At 50.7% G+C, this 23361-nt stretch overlaps 1 protein-coding gene across 1 annotated transcript in view; it reads right to left on the bottom strand.

Annotated features, from left to right (window-relative positions):
- CUX2 (cut like homeobox 2) overlaps nucleotides 1-23361 on the bottom strand; it is a 216812-nt gene that overhangs the window by 118483 nt on the left and 74968 nt on the right. The window lies entirely within an intron of this gene.

Raw genomic sequence — 23361 nt, 5'->3', positions numbered from 1 at the left:
GATTGTCATTAATATGATATCATTAATATCCTTAATATAATAGGAATACGGTAACATAGCAGTAACCACCACCAGCAGAGTCTGGTCATCTCAATACATCTTGTCGCCTCACCAGAGGCGTGCTGGCAGACGTCTAGCAACCAGCTCTCTGGAGCAAAAGGAGAAGTCGTGATGTGGACCCCTTCCGCGGTGGAAACGTTCTCCCTGGGATGTGGCCACACTAGAGCTGGGAAGCAATCCACAGCTCCAGGCAGCCTGCATCCCTGAGGGTCAGTGTGGTTTCAGCCCATTTTCTAGACAGAAACAGTAAGGCTGACTCTTCCACCTCCTTGCCTGAGGTTATAAGGAGCCACAGCAGCTGCCCTGGGACTCGACCCAGTTCCGCGTGGGATTCAGAGCTGAAGTCCTCTGTGAGGACTCCAGACACTACCACAGCACAGTGATTCTGGCTTCCTGGGGCAGAAGGTGACAGCACATGTGCGTCTCCCTTCCCCAGCCCTTGCTTCTTCTGCCCCCGCCTGTTTGATCACTGTCTGGAGCCACTTCCCCGGCTGAATGGCCCTGGCTTGGAGCTGTAGCCCCTCCTGCCAACCTGCCAAGGCCCGGGGCCTCCCGTTTCTCTTTTCCCGAGGACACACCTCCTCCCAGCCCAGACAGCTGGACACCGCTGGTTCCTAATCTAAGAGCTTTCAGGCCCACCCCCATGTCCTCACCTCCATAGACAGCCGCAGGGGACACTGTTACTGTTGGCAGCGTTAGAATCAGGTGGGGCTTGTCCACGCTCAGACTCTGGTTCCATAGGCCCAGCGGGGACAAGTCTCCTCCTTTTTAACAGATATTCTGTGATGCAGGTGCTTCTGGTCGGCGGCAGGTCACACTTTCAGTTCAAGTTCCCAAATTGTCTGTCGGAACCCCAACATTCCTCTGTGTCTCAGGCTTTAAAATTGCCCAAAGCAATCACAGCCTGGCTCTTCATCACAAACATCCAGCATTTGCTCCAACCTGTGGGGTTTCCTCACGGTCACGTTCTGGGATTGCCTTATTCTCTTATTCAACAAACACCAAAAGCCCATTCAGTACCAGGCCTGGGCTGGTGCAGGGGCTGCCTCAAGGGGCTGACAGTCTCCTGCATTTGGCAGGAAAATGCCTAGAGAGTCTGTGAGCTTGGAGTCCAGGCAGTTATAACAGTGCACTTACTATGTGCCAGGGACTGTTCTAAGTGCTTTATAAATATTAATCCTTTTAACCCACCTGTCAGTAGTTCTGATGATTAACTCCATTTTACTGATGAGAGGACTAAGGTTCATGGAAATGAAGTCACCTACTTGCTCAAGGTTATATAACCTTGAAAAGAAAAACTATTTAAACCCATCAGGAAAAGAAGATGTGACATGTGGTTAACTGTTGGGGACTATGGCATGTTCTTGGGTACTATCCTGAATCTGATCCCTGGCAGACAGAAGTGGGTATAAGTCAGATGTAAGTGGGCAAGTGGCTGTATCTGCTGGAGCATGAGGAGCATGGACAGGGAGAAGGCCATAAGCAGTGGAAGCCTGACTCAAGTGGTTTAAATAAGAGATGGAAACCTCTACTTGTGTATCTGAATAGTGCATGGTGGCTTCAGGTATGGCTGGATCCAGCAGCTCAAATAATAACTGCTAGGGATTAATTTCTCTCTTGGCTCTGCTTCCCCCTGAGCTGTCTTTGTCTCCCATGGTGGCTGGCTTCCTCAGTATTCTAGGGAAAATGGCAGCTGACAGTCCCAGAGGAACAAGGGCTTTTCTCCCTCAGGTTGGTATGAAAGGGAGAAATTTTACTGGACTGCAAACACATATACATATTGTCCAGGATTGCTTCCCTGTGTTAATGGCAAAGCTGAGTAACAGAAACCATGTGGCCCACAAGGCATAATATGTTACTATGCGTGCATTTCAAGAAAAACTTATTTTAGACTTTGACAGCAACAATAACAACACTTTACTAACATTTAATGAGTATGTACTGTATGCAGATGCAGCTTCAGACACTCCTTAGCTTCTAACAACCATACCATATGGCGGGAAATGGAGACACAAAGACTCTAAGAGCAGTGAAGCGCAAGGTCAGGAGCCAAGTCACAGCCTGACTCCCAAACCAACCAAGGGTCTTCTGGAAGCACCAACCGACATGGCCAGATTCTCTTGGGCTTGCCTCTAGCCCATAGGAGTCCATTCTCCACTCACACACCCCCTGTAGACTGACATCCCTTCTAGCAGGCCCCAGGCAGCTCTGACTTCCTGTGATCAAAAGGGAACCCTGGGGTCCCGCCTGCTCCCCACTTTCTTCCAGCCCCTTCCGCATCTTGGGAAACACCATCATCGCCCCCCAGATGCTCAAGCCAGGAACTGGGAGGCATCGCCATTCACTCCACTCCCCCACCACCACATCACCCACCAGCAGGGCCATCAACTCCACTTCCAGGGAAGCCCTAGCCTCTGCGGCTGCCACCCAGCCTCCTCTGGACCACCCACTTGCTCCCTAAAATGCTGTTTTGGAGGGACCCCCAACAACGCTGTCAGACTGAGTCACTCCTCTGAGTACCCCTCCATCAGCTTCCAGGGCACAGAGCTCCTTCTGTCCCTTCCTGTGGCCAATGAGGCCAACGCAGCCGGGAGCCACCTGCTCTCCACCCACAGCTTCTGCGCCCTCCATGCTCTGGTCACGCGCGCTCTCAGACCCTGGGGGCAAGCCTCCCTGGCACACACCACATGCATGTGCATATGCAGATGCACAGTCCAGACAGACACCTGCAGGGGTGAAAAAGCATACACCCCTGCATGCTGGGGTGATCACACACACCCAGACATCGACACAGACCTCGCCGGGTCGGGCTCCACAGACACACTCTTCCCGAGGGAGACTGCCTATCCTTTGGGTCCGTTTAGCAAGCCCTGCCCCGGCTGACGCACCATGGCACGCTGTAGATTTTCTTTATAGGATCCCAATTTGTGATTCTTTCACCTTACTTTGTTTACATGCTTTGCAGCTGTCCCCTCACCCCCTCCGAGGTCGTCCAGGCCAGAGGGACCATTTTTCTTTTCTTTCCATATAAATTAAGGTAACAGTGTTCCCAGGTCCAAGGGATACCATAGCACATGGGAATGTTCTACAGCGCCTGGCACACAGGTGGGAGGGAAAGGGGGGTCCTCAATCCTTTTTGTTTGAAAATGGAGGCTGTACTGTGTGCTTTTCTGTTAAAATGTCCTGGAAAAATGTGTCCAGAAGGTGCGGGAACTTACTATTCATTCTACGCTCATCTTTAATATCTCAGTGTTTGGAAAGTACATGTATATTGCTTATAGGATATTGCATCTTTGAAAATTAATATTTTGAAATGGGTTGCCCCAGGGCTCTCCAAGCTGGCCCAGCTTCCTGGCGGGAAAGGCCGGGTTGGGCACCCTAGTGGGTGTTGTCACTACTTGCCTGGATGGGGGCGAGGGGTCTGAATATTATATGGGTGTGAGGGCTGGGGGGGTCTGCCTGGCCCACCCCAGTGGGTCTCATCTCACCCCTGTGCCCTCTATCTTCATGGCCAGCCTGCCTGGCAATGAAGGAACTGAGTTTGTCTAGGGCTGACTGTGAGGACAGCAGTACAGGGCTAGGGATCACGGTTCATAGCCTGACAGTTTTTCCTGGACTCTTCCTGGGATTGGAAGCTTAGCAGTCTAGTCTAGAAGCTTCCTATTTTTCTCTTTTAAAATAGCAAGTTACATATTACACATCTAGCCCTATTCGACATCATGACCTCACAAAATTCCCCTGAGCATGAAGGATTCTTTTTAACTGTAGTAAGATTCACGCGTCCCCAGCTTAGTCTCCCACATCCTCAAGCGGCTACTCCGGGCTCTCAAAACAGCTCTTCTCTCCCCAAGTCTGGCTCCCAAGTTTCCACCCTGCCAACCACGTCTCTACCCATCCTTTTTCTCCCTGTGCCCGTTCACAGCCAATCTTCTTAGATCAGATAGAGGTTTACAGAAAATGCATGTTAACAAGAAAAAACCACAGGCTCTTCCAGGTAGTCATTTGCTTTTAATCCCTCCTCCCACCCCCAAACTCAAGGCCCTTCCTATTGGTAGGGTGGGGAGAAGAGGGATTGTCTCTGATCCTCTGATTTCACCTGACATAATTGAAAGCTGTTTTTCCATTAACCTGTCCGGTTGACAGCCGTCTGCCTGGCCTCTTTCCTTTCAACCTTCCTGATTGCCTCTCCGCAGAGTCATGATGGTGCCCGGCACCTGTCTAGGGGACTGGTTCTCCTTTCTACGTCTTCTCAAGGCCCCGTTTGCCTCACTGATCCCTGAGTGATGTCCCATTGTCCACCCGATGTTTCCAGAAGCAGCTGGTCAATATTCCCCTCCAAACTCGACTCCTGGAATATCAGTAGCTGTTGCTAAAGCCACAAATTACTATCCCTGGGTGATCCTTCATCCTCCCAAACTCCCACCCCTCAGCTTAAAAGTGACTTACAAGGCAGAGCTGGCAAATATACTGCACGTATGTGGCCACCGCCAACTCCCTGGCCCATGGCAGACATAACTAATGGATTACTCACTCTACCCTGCCATCCAACCCATCAATTAATGCAGTCTCTAAAGTAGAGGTCAAATCAAATAAATTCTTACCCACCCTCCATCCTCCACCCTCAGACATCTGCAATAACCTTGAACTGCTGCTTCCTGAGGGCGTCACCCTTCACATCCAGTTGAGTTGCTACGAGAGCTGGAGACAGGGCCCAGAAAATCCAAACTCTGGGGAGTTCAGGAGTCTCAAACTGGAGGAACCATTGGGAGGTAGAGGGAAAATATTTCAAAACAGGGAACAGAGGGGAGGGGCGATGAGCTTGGGGCTCACCGATGGGTTTCCGTGTCCAGGGACATCTTACAGCAAAAGGTGAATATTTCTGGGGCTCCTGCCAGGTTTCTTGGGGAAGGGGGATGACAGCAGGAGGAAAAGGAAAGGGAGGGAGAGAAGAGTAATTAGTACTATTAATTACATCTCAACCACAGCCTACGTTTCTGCCCCGGGATTAAAGAAACATTCATTTGGAACGACTATTAAGGTCTTAAATTCAATGCTTCACAAATCAGGGCGGTGGAATGAAAATTCTTTCTCTGCAGGGACCAGGAGGCAGAGAGAAGAGGATGATCTATCCAGGTTGTTGGAACCCAGCTGGAAAAGCCGGGGCTTGTGAGCCGCGGTGGAAAACGATTCTCTTGCCATTGCTATTGCTGCTGGTTGTTTTTTTTTTTTTTTTTAAGTTGCTTCAGGCAGGGACGTGTTCCAAATGTATAATCTAATGTGCTATAAAAGTCACTAATGTGATTATACTTTTATATCATATTAGAGAAAATGAATACTAATTTAATACCAAACACTAATTTGGTAGAACCCCAATTGCTGAGAGGCTGCAAAACATTTAGTGGGATGAACTTTGTGGCTGGTGCTAAGGATGTGGTGGAGTTTCAGGAGCCAGTGCATCGGGTTTGGCGAGCTGGGCTGTCAGTGACGTTAGGGCCTGTGGGGTGCTGCATCTCCCCCAAAGCAAACAGACGCTCTGTGGGTCCCCTGAGTACATCCTGTCCCCTTTGGGGTGACTTTTCAATGCCCAGAAGAATTTTTCAAATCACAAGGGATGCAAATCCATTTGGATGCTGAAATTAAGCATGCTGTCTGACAGTGTTGGCAGATGGAGGACAGGCTGCCTCACAAATCGGAGTCAAGTCTGGGAAAAACTTCTTCAAAGAACAACCACTATGGAAGTGTGACCTTGGAAGTTACGTTAATCAGCATTTAAGGATCATTTACTACGAGACAGGCACCATTAAACCTTTTCCTTCCATTCATTCATTTAACATCAAGATGACCCTAGAAGTAGGAATCCTTTCTATTCCCATTTGACAGATGAGAAAAATGGAGGCCCAAAAGGGGACAGAGCTGGGAGGCCAGGCCACGCCACCTGGTTCCCAAGCTGCACTCTTAGCCACTCAATTTAATTGCTGCTAGGTAAGAAGTTGGGCCGGTTGCCTGGGCAATCCCACTTTACCCATATTACCTCATGTTGGTCTCCAGGCAACACTGGGGTAGAATTTTTGTTATTCCTATTGTACAGATGAACAAACCAAGGCTGTTTGCTCTTCAATGTTACATATCACATAGGACACCACAGAGCAAGGATTCAGACTCAGGGCTGGTGGCTCCCAAGCCAGGATTCAGAACCGCTGTACTGCACAACCTCCAAATCCCCCAAACCACAGAGGAAAGTCCCATACATGTTGCTCTCCCAAATCCCTACTGGAGACCCTCTTCACCTGCCACTCTGCAAGTTCTGTGCAGACTTTTCTCCTCCCACTTCTTTTTTTTTTTTATTAAAGATTACTTTATTTATTTATACAAGCACTGGGTACAGTCAGAAGCACGGGAAGGTGAGAGAGTTCACCAGAGCGGGGAACAGAACAGGCAGACTGATGAGGTACACTGCTGAGGGGAGCAGCGGGCGTGGCAGGAGAGGTCTGTCGCGCCATGTGGGACCCTCTCTGGGGACCGGGGATCAAACCAGCACTGCAGAGGCTGCAGGCAGCTTCGCAGCCCAGCGCTCAACCGCTGGGGAGGCCCTCTCCTCCCACTTCTGTCCTGGAGTCCGTGGAAGAGCAGTCTGGGTGCTCACCCTCTGGGTCACCCTTGGGGACCCGTCTCCCCACTTTCCCACACCTGCATCTCCTGGTGGGATGGTCCCATTTAATTGTTAAGCACCATTTGCACCTCCCCACCCAGCCAGCCACATTCCAGAAACGCAGGGTCAGAATTACAGCGTGTCGGCTTGCCTCCATGAATAATAGTTTGCAATTCCTTGTCCGGGGACATGGATAAATTATTCTTCTGCATCAAGGTTATGATGATCAAAAAGCCAGCCTGCTGGCCTTCCTGGAGAGTGGGGATAAAAAGGAGGTTCTGATGACATTGAGGCGCCAGGCTGATGGGGGAGTCTGGGTCCGGGCTTCTGCTTTGTGGCTTCGTGATGATCAGATATCTGGAAATGTAGGCACTGTGGTTCTAAGGTCCTGCTGGAGAAGGGACTGATGCGACAAGCAGGTTTTTCAATCATTCGTGGGGGCTGACAGAGAGAGCCTCTGACAAGAGTGCATTTAGCACTGTGTTCTGGTTCTCTTCCGAGTATCTCCATCTACCCTGATCTCTCTCTCTCTCTCTCACACACACACACACACACACACACACACACACACACACACACACACACACACACACACACGAGCTCTCCACTCAGGGTCTTATGGGCTCTACTGACCCTTCGAAATTCCTATGTTGGATCAGGAACCCCAGTTCTCAGAATGGGACCTTATTATGGAGTCAGGGTCTCTACAGACATGACCAAGTTAAAATGAGCTCCATACAAGGACCAATGTCCTTATAAAAAGGGGGAATCTGCACAGAGAGAGAAGGCCCCATCAGCACAACAACAGCGGCCCATGGGCCCACTAGCCCAGGAGGATCCCAGCCTGCAGATGCCTTGACCTTGGACTTTTGACCCCCCAGAACTGCCAGAGGGGAAATCCTGTCTTTTCAGCCCTGGCTCTGCCCCACTTTGTTAAGGTAGCAGAGTTACCAATACCTGGGACACACCCTCTAAAGAGCCAGAAGGCACCAAGAGGCCCCTACTGAACAGCCGCCAGTGTTCTCAGTGATCTCTGTGCTTCCAGTCTGCCTGTTCCCCCAGAATAGAAACCCCACAAGGGTGGCATCTCTGCACCACATGCCCCATCCCTGTTGTTACCACAGTCCCTGACCCCTAACATGTTTGATGGAGGAAACAGGAAGCAAAGAAATGAATGAACATTAGCAAGAAGGTTATGCTTTCTCATGCAGCATCTTTTCTCCCCTTTTCTGTATTTTTCATAGTTTGAATATTACAAACACATACTGGTATATAGAATTTAAGAAGTCACTTGTTTATCTGTGGTTCGGTGTATGATCTCTGTGCTTCACAAGGGCTTGGAAACAATACCCACTCAATAGAAACAGCGGCTTGGCTCTGTTGTGATGCTGGGTGGCAGAAGCAGGAGCAGCTCCCAGCCACCACACTGGGCAGATGGTGGCCAGAGACGCCTCTGGAGATAGGGTCTAGTGGTGCACCTCGCACCTTGGGGGGTGTCTCAAGATGTAGAGAAGAAAAAGCAAGAGAGAATGGGTCACTCTAACTGCGCCCCCTTCTGCACCACCGCCATCTTTTTTTAAGGTGCTCAGTACATGTTTGTTGAATGAATAAACAATGGACAACAGAAGGCACAATTCTTGGTCACCAGTGGCCAGAGGCTCAGAGCAAGTCCTGAGCATCCGATGGTGGGAACAGCTAGGAGATTCTCACTGTCTGAGGGGAGGCCAAAGCACTACACCCCTCTCTGGCTGGCCATGAGCACCGAGAGCTGATGATAGACCAGTCCACTCCCCCCATGGCTCCCCACGCTCATGACACCCCCTGGGCTCAGCAAGACGGCACCAAGCTCTGCCCCCTGCCACCTGCCCTCCCTGCATCCAGAAGGCGGCCACAGCGAGCTGCCCTCCCAAACCCGGACAAAACTGCGAATTCTCCCTGTCAGTGCTGTATATCACTTTGAGATATATACCATATTAGCAGAAAGAACTGAATTATATTGCATTCATGATGCAATTAAACACTTCACTAGGAATCAATGTAAAACTGATGAGGCCTGAAAGTAGTGCATATGGCTTAGAACATTATAAAACATTACCTTCACTCAAATCCTTTTCAGTAGCAATTTAAATCTTCTTACAGTTACTGCTGCCAATGGTAAACCATCTACTGATTCATAACAGTGCATGGTAACGAATGAATTTTTTTAAAAATTTATTCAACTACTAAATTACCCATGAAACCGGAATAGCTGACAGGAGTAATCTGAATTATTATTAGCTCTGCAAGTATTCTGCATTAGCCAATTTAAAACCACGGTTCTCAGGCAGGAACCAGTTAGTACAGCCAGAGTGTTAAATGGCTGCAATAGTTCTTCATTTTACTGCTGCTTACATTTAAAGGTCAAGAGATAAAAATTACATATGACTCCAAACACAGGAAGGGTGTTTATCTTTTTCGATGAATCGGGTCAGTTCTAAACTTTAAAAAACATCTGTGGTGCCATCCTTCCAACTGAAGGCCTTTGGGTATTTCTAAATATTTGATATTTAGAAATGAGAAGGGTGGAGGGGGTCTGCCTCCCTCCTGCATCACTGCCAAAAAAGATGACACTTTCTGGTTCTGAAACTTGCCCCCCATGCCTGCCCATCACAAAGACCCTAGGCCCCATTTTTCCTCTGTGATCTCCACACCTCCCTATCCCCAGCTTTTCCTAGAGCTTGCATGGAAGGATCTGGAAGCCACAGAAGGAGAAAGCCACTGGAGTAGGAGCTCCTTCCCCACCAAGAAAGAGGACATTTGGTCCAGCCCTCTGCCTCCTGCCTGGGGCTGCAGCAAGATGGAAGCTTCTAGGCCCCTATTCCTTTCTCTAACTGCCTTCCTGTCCACGCTCACTGTTTGCTGTTTTTTTCCTCCTCCAAAAAGCCCAAGGGAAAAACCAAAGCGAGGGGAATAAATAAAGAGGCAGCCTTCTCCAAGCAGGGAAGCGGCACCAGACAACTCCGCTCCTGTTTCTTTGCATGGTTCTGCAGGTGAGCTCACAGGAGAGCTGGACAAGTTCGAGTCACGGCTGGTTCTGAAATTTTTATTTCCTTTCTTTGGAAGAAGAGTTTCTTTTCCTTTAGCCACAACATTAATATATGCTCAGTATAAAAAATTTAAACAACAGAGAAGCATAGAAAGAAAGAAGTTAGACAGCTCTGTCTAGCCACTTGGCATCCAGCTATTGGGAAAAACCGAGGAAGCACCTACTGTGCGCCAGGGCACAGTGGCGCAAACAAGACTCTCACGATCCTCCAGAGTCCACCCTTGTGGACTTTACTCTATACCAGCTAATATTTACATTCATGCATGTATAGGATTTTTCTCAAAAACAGGATTCTGTTGCACGACTTGCTTTTTTCGCCCTGGACTTCTTTAACTGCAAGGTCACGATTCCCCTGTGCACACACCACGCACTTACCTAGACCTGCAAGGGCAGGTTTTTGGTTTTTTTTTTCCGCTAACATGAACCATCTTACAAATGAACGTTGTTGAAGCTACAAGTAGGGGGGCTGGGCCTGATGCCAAGATGCATGTTCAACCTGTCCAGGTTTTTGAGGGGGAGGGAGTACGGGAGAGAGAGCTTTTCTATGAAAAAAAGCCTTCCAAGAGGCCAAGACAGCATCTGAGCACCCCCACCCCCAGTGATATTTGTATATGAACTGATTTCCATGGATTGATGTGGCTGTAAAATGCGAGTGCCCGTGAGTGCCGAGCAAGAGGAGCATATGAATACCCGTGTCTGCGGCTGGAGCACCCGCCTCGGTGAGAATGAACGACAGCAAAGGGCCAACAGTGCCTGCACTCCCGGAGGACCCCTCTAAGCCAGGGTGAAAATGGGGTGACCATTTGGAAATGCCTGGAGACATTTTTGGACATCTAATTTTGGGGAGAGAGTGTGTGCTACTGGCATCTAATGGATAATCCAACAAGGGATTATCCAGCTTATTATGTCTATCTAGTCACACTGGGCCTTGTTTTAATCAGACTCTGGTATAATCTAGGGCGGTATGGTTTTAGACAAAGAGATCTGCGTTCAAGTACCAGTTCAGTCACTTATAGCTGTGTGACCTTTGGCAAATGACTTACCCTCTCTGAACTTGAGTAATTACCTTCTTACTAGCGGCATCTATTTCTTAGGGTTGTTGGGAGGATTACATGACATAATTTGTATGTAGTATGCAAAGCAACATCACTTATTACAACAGTAAGTAGTAGTAGTAGTAGTAATAAAAGCTATTTTTTACTGGGATAAAATATTCATAACATAAAATTTATCATTTTGAAGTGCACGGTTCCATGGCATCAAATATATCTACACTGTTTTGCAACCAACATCACCATCCATTTCCATCACCCTCACCATCCTTTTTCTTCTTCCCAATTTCAAATTCTGTACCCATTTAACACTAACTCCCCTTCTCTCGCCAGCCCCTGCTCCCTACCATCTACTTTCTGAATTTGATTACTCTGGGGTCTTCATGTAAGTGTAATCCCACATTATCTGTCCTTTTGTGTCTGGTTTATCTCACTCAGCATAATATCCTCTGGGCTCATCCAGACCCAGAGTGTCAGGCTCTGCTTCCCTGTGAGGCTGAGTCACTGTGGACTCACCACATGTGGTTACCCATTCACCTGTTGATGGACACCTCAGTTGCTTCCAACTTTGGGCAAATAGCCAGAGGTGTACAGCTGGATTATACAGTGACTCTACTTTTAATGGTCTGAGGAATGTTGGGTTTTTTACTGCAGCAGCTACATGGTTGTAATGGAAGCGCTATTTTTAGGGATGGACCAAGGACAGGGTCCTGGGGCAAGAATCCCCCTGACAAATCAGTCCTGTGTCTGGGGACCCCTTCCCTCCCTTATCATGTGCAGTGGAGGACATTGCTAGGGCTGCCGTGACAAAGAACCATAGGAATTATTTTCTCAGTTCTGCAGGTTAGAAGATCAAAGATTTGGCAGGCCTGGTTTCTTCTGAGGCCTGGCCTGGGTCTTCACGTGGTTGTCCTCTGTACACGCATGCCTATGCCCTAACCTATTCAAAGGAGAAAACCAGTCATACTGCATTAGGGCTCACCCCAAGGACCTTATTTTATTTTATTTTATTATTTTTTTTAAGATTTATTTTTATTTATTTATACAAGCACTGGGTACACTCAGAAGCGCGGGAGGGTGGGAGAATTCACCAGAGCCAGAGTGGGGAGCAGAGCAGGCAGACTAAAGTACACTGCTGAGGGGGCAGCGGGCGGCAGGAGAGGTCTGCGCACCATGTGGGACCCTCCTCCGGTGGCCGGGGTGCAGCCGGGGATCAAACCGGCGCTGCAGAGGCTGCGGGCAGCTTCGCAACCCAGCGCTCAACCGCTGCACCACCAGGGAGGCCACCAAGGACCTTATTTTAATTATCATTAAAGGTGAAGGTGCTTACCCATCTCCATATACAGTAACATTCTGATGTACTAAGGTTACAACTTCAACACAAGAATTTTGAGGAGATAAAATTCAGCTCTTAACACCACCTTCTCACCGCCCTTTCTGCTCAGTTTTTCTGTGAACCTAAAAAGCTCATAAGACAACGTCTATATAGAACATAAATAGACCCACAAGCTTTAAGACTCCTCTGGCTGGGTGTTCAGTTACCACTGAGCACCTTCCTCATGGAGCAGAACTTCAGAGGACACTGAGGCTCCTGGCTGGACCCCACATGCCAAGACGCACAAGCCAGCAAAGCTTGGTCAAATGCTCTATGAGATCACCTCCTTGGGGGTTCAAAAGGTGTGTGCTTATGGCCCAGTGAACCCCTTGGGAAAGCTGGAACTCTCCAGCTCCAGATGAGGGCATAGACACCCTTACAGGTGTCTGAGCCCAGCGCACAGCTCACACTCAACAGCCCCCATCCCCCCACACTTAGGCCACCAGATAAAGATCCTTGGACAGGCCCAGAAATTAATTTCAACCTCAACTGTTGTCATCCTCAAGAGTTCCCCCTGTTAAAGGGGATTCGAACACAGGTCCGCCCATGGGGGCAGGGGCCGTAGGTTAAGGGCATCCACCCCTCCACCCATTCACCCACTCATCCACCTACCACCCACTCATCCATCTACCCGCCCCTCTATCTCTTATGCATTCAGGGACTTGAACTGTATGCCACGCCTCCAGAGGTAAATGGGATGGGGATGTGACTTCATGCTCTGAGCATCAGAGGCATCAGACAGTGGTGGATTCACTGAGTCACACAGGCCTGAGAGGTGGGAGGGGGACTGGTCAGGGAAGCCTTCCTGGAGGCAGTGGCTATCCTAGAGCAGAATCTTGAATGGTGAGTCCCTTGGATAACCAGCCTCCAAGAGCGGCACCAAATAGGCACGAGGGGAACAAAGAGGTTTTGAGCAACAATTAGCCAGTCCTCAGTCCAGCTGGATAAAATATCCAAGAAGAGGAATCGTGGAAGGTGCTGGTGGAGAGGGAAACCGAGGCCGGAGACCCTCCGACACAGGTCTGCACACTCATCCCCGCCAGGTAGGGCCGGGAGGTGGGTGCTGGGCAGCTGCTTAGCACCCGTGTGCACATCAGTGCAGAAGGCACCGAGCAGAACTTGGAAAGGAGGCATTGTCTCTTTAAGTGAGCATAACACTGTATCATCCTTTCTCTTCCTATTTTGGGTTTTATTAGCAAAGCAGTACAATGTTTATACTAGTGGGTATTACATTTGCCAGAACAATTACAGTATGACAAATGGTACATCAATGTAATCCATCAACCTCGCCAAGACAGGAATCCTTTACTCGGGACTGCCATTAATTCCCCGCTCCCGTCTCTGGGGTCCCGGGCCCGCATCGCCATGACAACGCTGAGGACGCCTGGTGTGAAAGCAAGGGCTGGGGAAGGCTGGGCACCTCCTTGGTGCACTGGAATTTAACCTCCGATACCGCATATTAGTCTACTCCCGGCAAGCAATCAGAATCGGGGGCTGGAAAAAAGTGCCCGGCATTTGGGGGAAGAGAAGTGTTTTCTCTGCCATCATCTGGACAAGGAGGCGCACCCCAGGGCACCCTGGCTGCAGGGCCTGGTTGCTGGACACTGGCCCCAGAGCCAGAGGCAACTTCAGGCAGGGACAGGTCCAGTCTTGGCCACAATGGCAGCTTTTAAGAAAAGGTACAAAGTACAAAGACACTGAGCACCAGGACACAGGGGAGCGGGGAAAGTCACTTTTGATCTAAAGCCTCTGAGATTCTGCAAAAGCAAACACCTATCCAGGCAGTGGAGGAAAGATCATTTGATGCACAAAGGACCCGGACCCCCTCCGACCTGGTGCCTCCAGCCCCAAAGAACCGGTGTATCATTTCTTGACCCCAGGGCCCCCTAACCCCCATCCCCCCAGACAGCCTCTCAGGGCCGCTAATTCCCAGCAGTTCCACCCGCCCTCAGCCAGGACCGCAGTCATCAGCTGCAAATTCACCAGTTCCAGGGTTCCCTGATTCATCCCAACCGGCAAATTACAAGCCGGGAGCGGCTTTATAAAATATGAAACGGCTGCTGTCAGTTTTTCCATCAGTTCTACATATTTTGCTGTTAACAAAAGGAACCGATAACCACTTCTCATAAGGAAAAACAAGAATAAAATCAAAGGCCCCTAATGGAGACAATCTCCAAAGTGCAACAACACAAGCTCATTTCTTTTTTTTTCCCCTTTCCCTGACAAATCAATCTGGCCATGGTCCAAGGATACAGGCAGACAGACGGAGCTACCTCACCTGTTTTATTAAGCCATTACCAGAATCATTTTATTCCCATTTATAATGTTCAATACATGGTCTGAAGACTTTTCTAATATAGTAATTAGATGGAACACTAGATAGATGGATTAAATTGGGGCGATATTTTATGCCATTGTACATTGCTTTACAATATTCTGCCTGGCTTCCGAGATATCAAAAGGTGAGCCCGTGTATGTATAAATATATCCTTTATTTTGGAGGGGAAGGCTGCACTTTGCATGTGGCTTATCTCAGCAGGAGCCTTCCCATTTGGAAATCTGAAGGAAATTTATGAATCCATGATAGAACTCCCCAGGAAATCCATCCTACATTCTGCCGCCGTCCCCCCAAGCCGAGGTTGCCCAAGCATCCCCGCCGTTGTCATGGCCACTGCAGTCAGCATCTATTTGGGTGCTTACTAGGTACCAAGCATGGAGATGAAAGCTGACATTTATCAGGAGGTCACAGAAGAACTTGGGGGTTCAAGAGCACAGGCTCTGAAATCACCCAGAGTTGGCAAAAGTGCCAGTCGTGCCACTTACCTGCTGCGTGAACTGAAGAAAATCACTATCTCTGAGCCTCCGCTTTCCCCATCTGTGACACTTTATCTCCCTGAGCCTCAGTCTCCCCCACCTGAAACATGGGGATAACATTAGTTCCCAACTCGTGGGGCCATTCTCCGATGCTTAGATATTCAGATGATGCTTAATGTGAGGTCAGACCGAGGACAAGTGCCCAATAAATGCCTGTCATTTTAATTATCTCATTTAATCCGAGGGGATGGCATCGTGCCTCTTTTACAGATGGGGAAACTGAGGCTTGGAGAAGGGGAACATTTCCTATGGTTTACCACATGAGTAGGAGGCAGGAAGCTATCTGTGCCCACAGCCAGCTCACCTAATGGCCACAATACTGTCTCTCTGAGTAGCAGGAGGGACCTCTACAAAGATGTAGATGCCTGTGATGGGGGATGTTGAGCTAAGTCCCCCGACTCCCTAATTTGTACCCAAGATATGGATTTACAATATAATCTTAATTCTAAGGACCTAAGACCTCAAGGCTTGGTGATCAACAAAGGTCTCCCCATCTGTTCTCAACTCTTGAAACGAAATCTCAGAAATGAGTGTAGGGTGTCACTCAGGCTCCCCTTCACTCCCCACTCAGGCACCGCCCCCAGTGGAATGTGGAATGGTGAGCCCGGGGAAGTCAAGGGCTGAAACATCAAGTTATGGGAATGCCACTTCATAGAAGAAAACACTGAAGCTCAGAGAGGTCGAGTGGCCTGCCCAAGATCACACAGCTTCGGAGGTCACATCGGGGACCCATGCAGTCCGGGAGCCCCACCTGGGGTATGACAAAGACTGCAAATCCTCCCATTTCTGACTATGCAAAAAACCCCAACCCTCCCCCAAAAAGCCCCCCCCCCCCCGTTCCTAACTTCAGACCACCTTAGACTCTGCAGGGTCTATATTTAGCTGAGGCGCTTTTTCTGGTTTTGCGTGTAAATGGAGAACATCAACTGGATGAATCCTATTAATATAAAAGAGGAAGACGCACCCAGCCACGAAACTGGAAGCTGATTGCTTCTGGAGACCTGCTTCTGCCATGGCCAGGAAAGTACAATCATCCCCTGCACATGTTTTTCTGTATCGGGTAGGTGTGTGTAGTGGGGGGGGGAGTGTCTCGATTTGACAAGTGGTTGCTAGAACTATTAAACAAAAAAGAAAAAGAAAAGCCTCCACAAAACTCTAGAAATCTCTCAGCTGCCAGCTCAGTCTGGGGTGCTGACAGAGAAGCGAGATGGCCTCACACCACGTGTCCCATTGATACACCCTGGGCCTGCTGTTCTGCTCCTCTGTTCAAGGAACCGGGGTCCTGCAGAGCCCCCACATGGGTGCTGGTAAAGATATTAAATGGATTTCCAGTTCACCCCAACTTTTCTGCTGCTTTTGCAAGCCCTGTTGACACAGAAGTTCCCAACTCTGGAGAAAAATCTTTAAGGGGCAAAGTGAGGTGTGGGGAGCTGAATCAAAATAGGGGTGAAAAAGAACAGAGAAGTATCTGGAAATCTAAATACTGACACTGACTCTGGACCAGGTTCGTGACCACCGCACTGCTCCTCCCAACTGCTGTTAATATCTCCATTTTATAGATGAGAAAAGGGAGGATCAGAAAGGTTGTGACCTACCCAAGGCCACAAAGGGCAGTATAAGGGCTCTGAACCCAGGTCTGTCTGACCTTAACACCCAGGACTCGTAAGTACAAGCCACCCTTTGACAACACGAAAGTGGCCCACTTTGACACAATAGGCCATTTCAAAATGGATCCTTTGAAATCTTACTCTGTTTGAAATGACCTTGGGGAAGCTCAGCCCCGTGGAAGGAAAGAGGGGCTTGTGCGATGCCTATAACCCGCCCTTTGTTCATCCACTTTGTAGAATAGATTTTCTTATATCAGGTTTTCTTTGCCATGATACAAAAGGCTCCCGTGGAAGGGGAAGCAACTGGCTGGTACTAGGAGGAGGTGGGGAAATGGGGCGGGTAAAGGCAGACACTCCTACTGCCTGAGACACGCACCCTCCGCAGACCCAAGGCACAGGCAGCAAAAGAACCATCTCAGCAGCTGCGACCTGACTCACCACTCACCAAACAGCATCATTTCCTGAGTCGGAGACACAGCCGGTCTTTCCCTGCACCACGGGGTCTCCCAGGGAGGGGATTTCACAACTCCTGGGAACTCCTTGCACAGACGGTTCCTCCTGGAGTCTGACCTTGGTGTTTCTTGCTGCAGCCAGAGCTCACTTCCTTCCTAGTGCTGTGTGATGACTGCACTACTCTGCCTAGCCATATCCACTCTTGTCAGTAGCAGGAGGGGCCACGGCAGCTTTTCGGATGCGTCAACTAAGGGCCAGAGTTGGGGAGTGAACCACCCAGTCATACAGCAAGTGAGGGTTACACTTTTCTCCGACCTGAGTTCAGGTCTCTTTACCTGAGTGAAGAGGGTGAAAAGGCTTCTGCAAATCAGGAGGGGCTTCGATGCCCACCCCAGTACCCACCCAAGGAGTCACCCCCGACCGCTCCTCCGTCCTCCATACAATCCACCACTACGGTCCGGTGCTCTGCTGTCTGATGCAACTCGGGTCCTGCCCCTGCACCCTGCTCTCCTCAGGGCTGTGCTCACTCGACCCTTCACAGTCTCTTACCTGAATCCTGGGCCCAGCTTCTCACCGCGCTCCTGCCTCCATGCTGGGCCCCTCTAGATTCTCCTCCTCGCAGCAACTCATGAGAGTTATTGGTAGCAACTTCCCATTCACTCCTAGGAGATGGCGTCACGCCCCTTTCACAGATGGGGAGACTGACACTCGGAGCAGGGAAACACTTCATCTGGGCTACGGAACAAGCAAGTGGCAGACACGGGTCTGTGTGCAGAGCCCGTTCAGGGTGGCAGAGAGAGCTCCCTGGAGGGGCAGGAGGAGGGATGCCCACACCAAGACGCTGCGGCCATCTCAACACCTGCCTAGAGTGAAACCACAGTTCTCTCAGCTCAGAATATGTCCGAGGCCCCAAATGCCCTGGAGACAGCTCCTGCCCTCTCACCACGACCTCTGGGCCCGTCCCTCACCCACTCAGCCCCCGTCTCCACTCCATGCTCAGCCACGGACCACCCGTGGGTGTCTCACCTCCTGACACAGCCCATTGACTTCTTTTGGCCAAAATGGCATTTGCCGTCCCTCCCCACCAGCCTTGCAGGCCACTCCCTGCAGCCTACGCAGGCCTGGGAAGCAGGCAGTATCCACGGGCACGCCTCTCTCTTCCCGCTCCCCACATCGGCCTTCCCACCGCTCTCCTCCCACGGGCACCCGGCTCCCTCTAGGGCAACGCCAGAGTCTCTCCACTGACAGGGAGGATCTTCCCCCCACAATGGCCTAAGTTGGGAGGCTGACTGCAGGCCAACCAGCGCTAAGGACCAGCCTCGGTCCAGGAGGCCTTCTCGGGCAGGGTCTCAGGGTGGAATGTGAGCGGGAGGGTGAGGGGAGCGGTGGTGTAGGGTAAGGAAAAATGTCAGGCTTTTCTGCCCTCCCGCCATCAGGATAGATGGTGGATCCTTGTCCTGAATGCATGCCTGATGGCGGCACCTGGAGTAGGGTGTGGGCGTAGGCAGATGGGATTCACCTGGGCTAAGACTGGGCTTTTAAGGGCGGCGTCATGGGGACGCCAGCAGAAGCTGAAAGAGAAGCAAAGAAGCAGAAGCAGAGATCACCGGAGAGCCCAGATAGAGAGTGAGGATTTGCTGGGGCTGGGAGGACTGCCAGCCGCCCCCCCCCCCCCCCCGCACCCCTGCCTGCTGTGTACAGGGTAAATCCCAATAAAAGACCTGCAAAAGCCACTGAGGACTGACTCCTCCTTTACTCCGTCTGCTGGATATTAGAAAACCTGCACCGTGTCCATTCCTGCCCCGACAGGTGGGCAGAGAGGTGGGCAAAGCAGGCATCCCATGGCTGGGTCCCTGGGAAGCAGATGGTGCCACACACAGGGTGGCCCTGCCTTGAGAGAATGGGGAAGCTCCCCGAAACAGGGGCTGTCCTGGGGTGGAGGGGGTAGGGGGCTGGCAGCACCTGGAGGCTGAGAATTCCCTGGAAAGAGAGCAGCTGCGCATGCCATCAGCCCATTCACCGCAGCTGGAAGAGGTATCTTGGGGGACCACTACCAACACCCCCTATAAATCTAGGGCCCTTCTTCCTTGGGTGGCAGGTTCCTTGCTCAGCAAAGGCTAAAGGCCCTTCTTCTCAGTAGACCCTGGGCTGTGGGGAAACTGAGGTTCAGAAAGATGAAGCAACCTGATGGGCGCCACACAGCGCTTCGCCCGATCACACAGAGCCCTGACCCTCGTAACAAGGAGACGCTGGCAGGCAGGCTCTCCGAGGCCTCCCCTCACGCTCCCCTGCCCCCACGTAGCTGCACACCCCCCCTTGCCGGCTCCCCAGCGCCCAGTGCTGGGTGCAACAGTGACACCTTGTCAAACAGGCTTTTGATAAATGCAAATCTCTCTTAATTTGAATTTAATTATCAATGAAGTGAGCGACTCCCAGATCGCTTCTCCCCATCAGAAACTGGCAGATACATCTGTGCGCAGAGCGAGACTGGCATCTGCTGGTCCTCATGCCAAGCCCCTCCCGCCAGCCTGGTCGCTGCTGTGGGGTAAGGAGCTGGGGTTTCCGACAGCTGGAGCCCCAGCTTCTGCAGGTTTCTACAGCCCAGGCTAGAGCTTTCACAGGGCACCCCAGAGGTTAAGATACTTGCCCAAAGCCCCATAGCAAGGCTGGACCTGGGTGATCTGACCACACGGAGCCCGGAGCCTGGCTGGTGGCCCAACCCCTCATTCCTGCCGCTGCCCCACACTCATCCCTAGGTAAATCCTGAAGAGACGGTGCTGATCAACAATTATTGGGCACTTACTGTATGCCAAGCACTAGCCCATTCCATCCATGCAAAGCTGCCCTCCGGGTGTCGTGGCCAAGCCTGACTTACAGAAGAGGAAACAGAGATACCGGGTGTCTGCTGGGGTCTCCCAGTCTGTGTCACATGCATATGCAGCGTGGAGTCTGCCCAGAGGGTGGGGGTCAAAGGGTGACCTGTCTTGGCAGAGGAGCTTAGCGGGGGACAAGGGCCTGAAGGCAAAGCCTTCAACAATCACACCCCATTAAAAATCATGATACAAACTGCAGCGCACTGGCAGCCCGGCTGGTCAGGGGCAGGAGTGTCCTAGGGCTGTTAGCAGCCCCTTCTTACAGATGAGGAAACCTCAGTGCCCAGAGCTTGGTTCTTTCCCCCAGGCACAAACCACAGATCTCTTTACACAAACCAGGAGACCCAGCAGTCAACACAAAGAAGGCTCAAAATCCCACCATCACCTGCAAGTGTAACCTCTTAAGTTTTCTGCAGAATATTCTAGGGGGAAAAAAGAGAGGGGACAGGTGGGGGTAGGGAAGGGGCCAGATAAAAGAGACCTGAGCAGCAGGCAGCCGACAAGAGCGGGTGCTCAGTGATGGGGACGAGGGGTTCGGGTGTATTTTTCTGTCTGTGGATGTCTGAAATTCTTCTGTCGTGAAAAGTTTCTTTAAAAAAATCTCCTGGCCCAGGGATGACCTCTAGTAATGTTTGGCATGTTCCCTTCCAGGTCATTCCCCCAACAAAGGGACAGACTTTACTTGAATTTGGTAAAACTATCAGCAGATATTATCACGGGGCTATTTTGCATTCTACTTGATGTCGATACTCTCACTTTTACAGGTAGTGGGCACCAGGAAAACCCATATCAACGCCTCTCACCAACCAGGCTGTCCCCCTAGACCAAATCACAACTCCTCCTGGCCCACCTGAGACTTTTTAGAGTGAGACTCTCCCTCAATTCCTAGAGATGTACCCCAACAAGTGAGCCGGAAGCCAGGCTCTCCCACCTGCTGGCTGGCACCCCCAGTTCCCTTCCTGCTCACAGTACTTCTGAACTGCCCACTCTTTCACTAGTCCCTCACCTGTGGCCTTACTTTCCTCCTAGAATGTCAGCTCCTGGGGGGCAGGGACCTTTTCTTTCCGACCACTGCAGAGTCCCCAGAGTCTGGCACACACTAGGTGTTCAATAAACAGGCCTTTCTAGCACACAGTCGAGCCCATCACTCCTCTGCTCGAGGCCCTGGATGGCTCCCATGGTCCCCAGGGGTACAGGCATGTCCCTGTGACGTCCCCAGATGAATTTTGCATTTAGGTGACACTGAGCCAGCTGTAGGGACCCAAGCCTTAGGGGCCTTCCACCAGGAGTTCCCTTTCCCAGACAGTTTTCCTGGCAGGTTTGCCTTGTCCTTGACAAGCTCAAGCACCACGTTCTCCAAGAAGCCTTCCCTGACCGCTCCAGGCAGAATTCATTTGATTTCCTTGGAAGTCTTCTTCACAACTGTATCAACACCCACATTACCCCAGTTATCTATTTGGTTCAACTCCACCAGCAATTGCCTGAGTCTCTGCTTGTGGGACCTATATCTCAGCCTCTCTAATCAAATCTCTTTGTGTGTGTGTACACACACACACACACACACACACACCCATCCACCCACCCACCCACCCACCCACCCCTGTTGGTTTTATATCTCTGGAGAATGCTAATGCAGATTTTGGTACTGGAAGAGGTTCTAAAGGAACAGGATTTTAAGAATGAGTTTTCTGAATTGATTCTGGGGGTCCTGAATTGGCTCCCTAATCTGATTAGACTCGAGGACCTCACTGGCTCATTTTTCAGGAGTAAGGAGAGCAGGATCGCCCAGGAGAGACCTGTGCAGGAGAGACCTGCAAGTGCAGGAGAGACCTGCAAGCCTCCCCACCGGACACTCCTCACCCACCATCCTAAGAAGCGTGCACGCCAGCTACACATCTCCACATCTCCACATCTGAGGCAAACTATGAGCAGAGGGGACAGGCTAGTAGCTCCTAATAACACAGGACAAAGTGGGGGCAACTGAGGGGCCACACAAATGATCCAAAAGCTCTGGGGGGCTTGAAGGAGCCCTTGTTTCCAGCCCTGCAGCTGCTGGGCTGACACAGCTGAAGCTGAAGGCCAGAACTCTACACTGAGCCACCCCATGGCCTTACGGGATGCTGACTGCCAGTGGGAAGACAATGCCCTGGAAAGGAGACCCCTGAATGCTGGAAGGGGGTGTATGGGGAAGACACTGGACCCCTAAATTCTGATTGTGTTTTTTGTCGGTGAAAAGACATTAGGGGTGACCTCGCATCCCTGAGGGGTCAGACCCTCTACTCCTCAGACAGGTAGCATATAAGGCAAAGCCTATATGCCCCCTCTTTCTAGACTGGAGTCCCAACAGACCCCCAAAGGAACAAAACGTGACCCATGAGGGGGTGCACTGCCCTCTCAAAGAAGACCCTGGGTTTTCTAATGTCAACAGAAGTCTCCTGGGGAATATATGTTGGAATGAACAGAAAGGATGTGACATAAAGATGGAAAGAATAGAACAGTGGATTGGGTTGAACTTATTGACACGGAATTACTAAGTAGAAATTCTGTATTGAAGGCTGCAGCCTGGGAGTCAGGAAGAGCTGTCTCTGGCTGGCTGGCTGGAGCATGACCCAAGAGTGGTCCACAGGGCGCAAGGTGGGGGACTCCGGGCCTGCATTGACTGAACGCAGAGGAAGTATGTCAAGGCTCAGGGACTGGAATGCAAGAGTGGACTTGTCATGTAAGACCTATCCACCCACCCTGGGAGGGTCCAGAAGACAGACCTTTCATCACCAAGAGGAGACATCAATTTTAAGGGGATGCCTGGCAGCCTAGAGGGGCGACATGGCCAGTGTTCCCTACAGGTCGGACCTCTCCATGGAACCAGTCATTAAATTGGGACCCAAAATGCAATGGGAGTCACTGGGTCCTGGGGTGGTCAAGTGGGGCATTCTGCCACCAAAGGCAAGATGGTGTGGGGATCTGAAGGGCAGCGGTCAGGTGCAATCAGAAGTCTGATTCCTGCAGACCACGGTGTTTCTAGACGTGCAATGACAGGAAGCCTAAGTCCCTTACTTGATCTGTACCAAGCAGGACGTTCCAGCTGTACATGGACAAGCTTCTGAGCCATAAAAGTCATGGCCCTGCATCAGTTCCCAGATGTGAGCCAGTTTACAGACCCAGAACCCCTCAAATGAAAGGGGGGTTGGTCCAATTGAAGGAGGCCCCTGGCATGCTTCTGAAAATTCACACTGTTAGAGCTCCTCCCATCCTTCCCCAAGGGGTCTGTGACCTTTGACCAAGGGTCAAACTGCACTGGGGAGAAGAAAACACTGAGACATTTCGAGGATACTG

The sequence above is a fragment of the Talpa europaea genome, assembly GCF_964194135.1.
Source record: "Talpa europaea genome assembly, chromosome: 14".
Lineage (NCBI taxonomy): Eukaryota > Metazoa > Chordata > Mammalia > Eulipotyphla > Talpidae > Talpa > Talpa europaea.
Note: the sequence above shows the minus strand (reverse complement) of the source record. Positions and strands in the feature narration are given on the sequence as shown.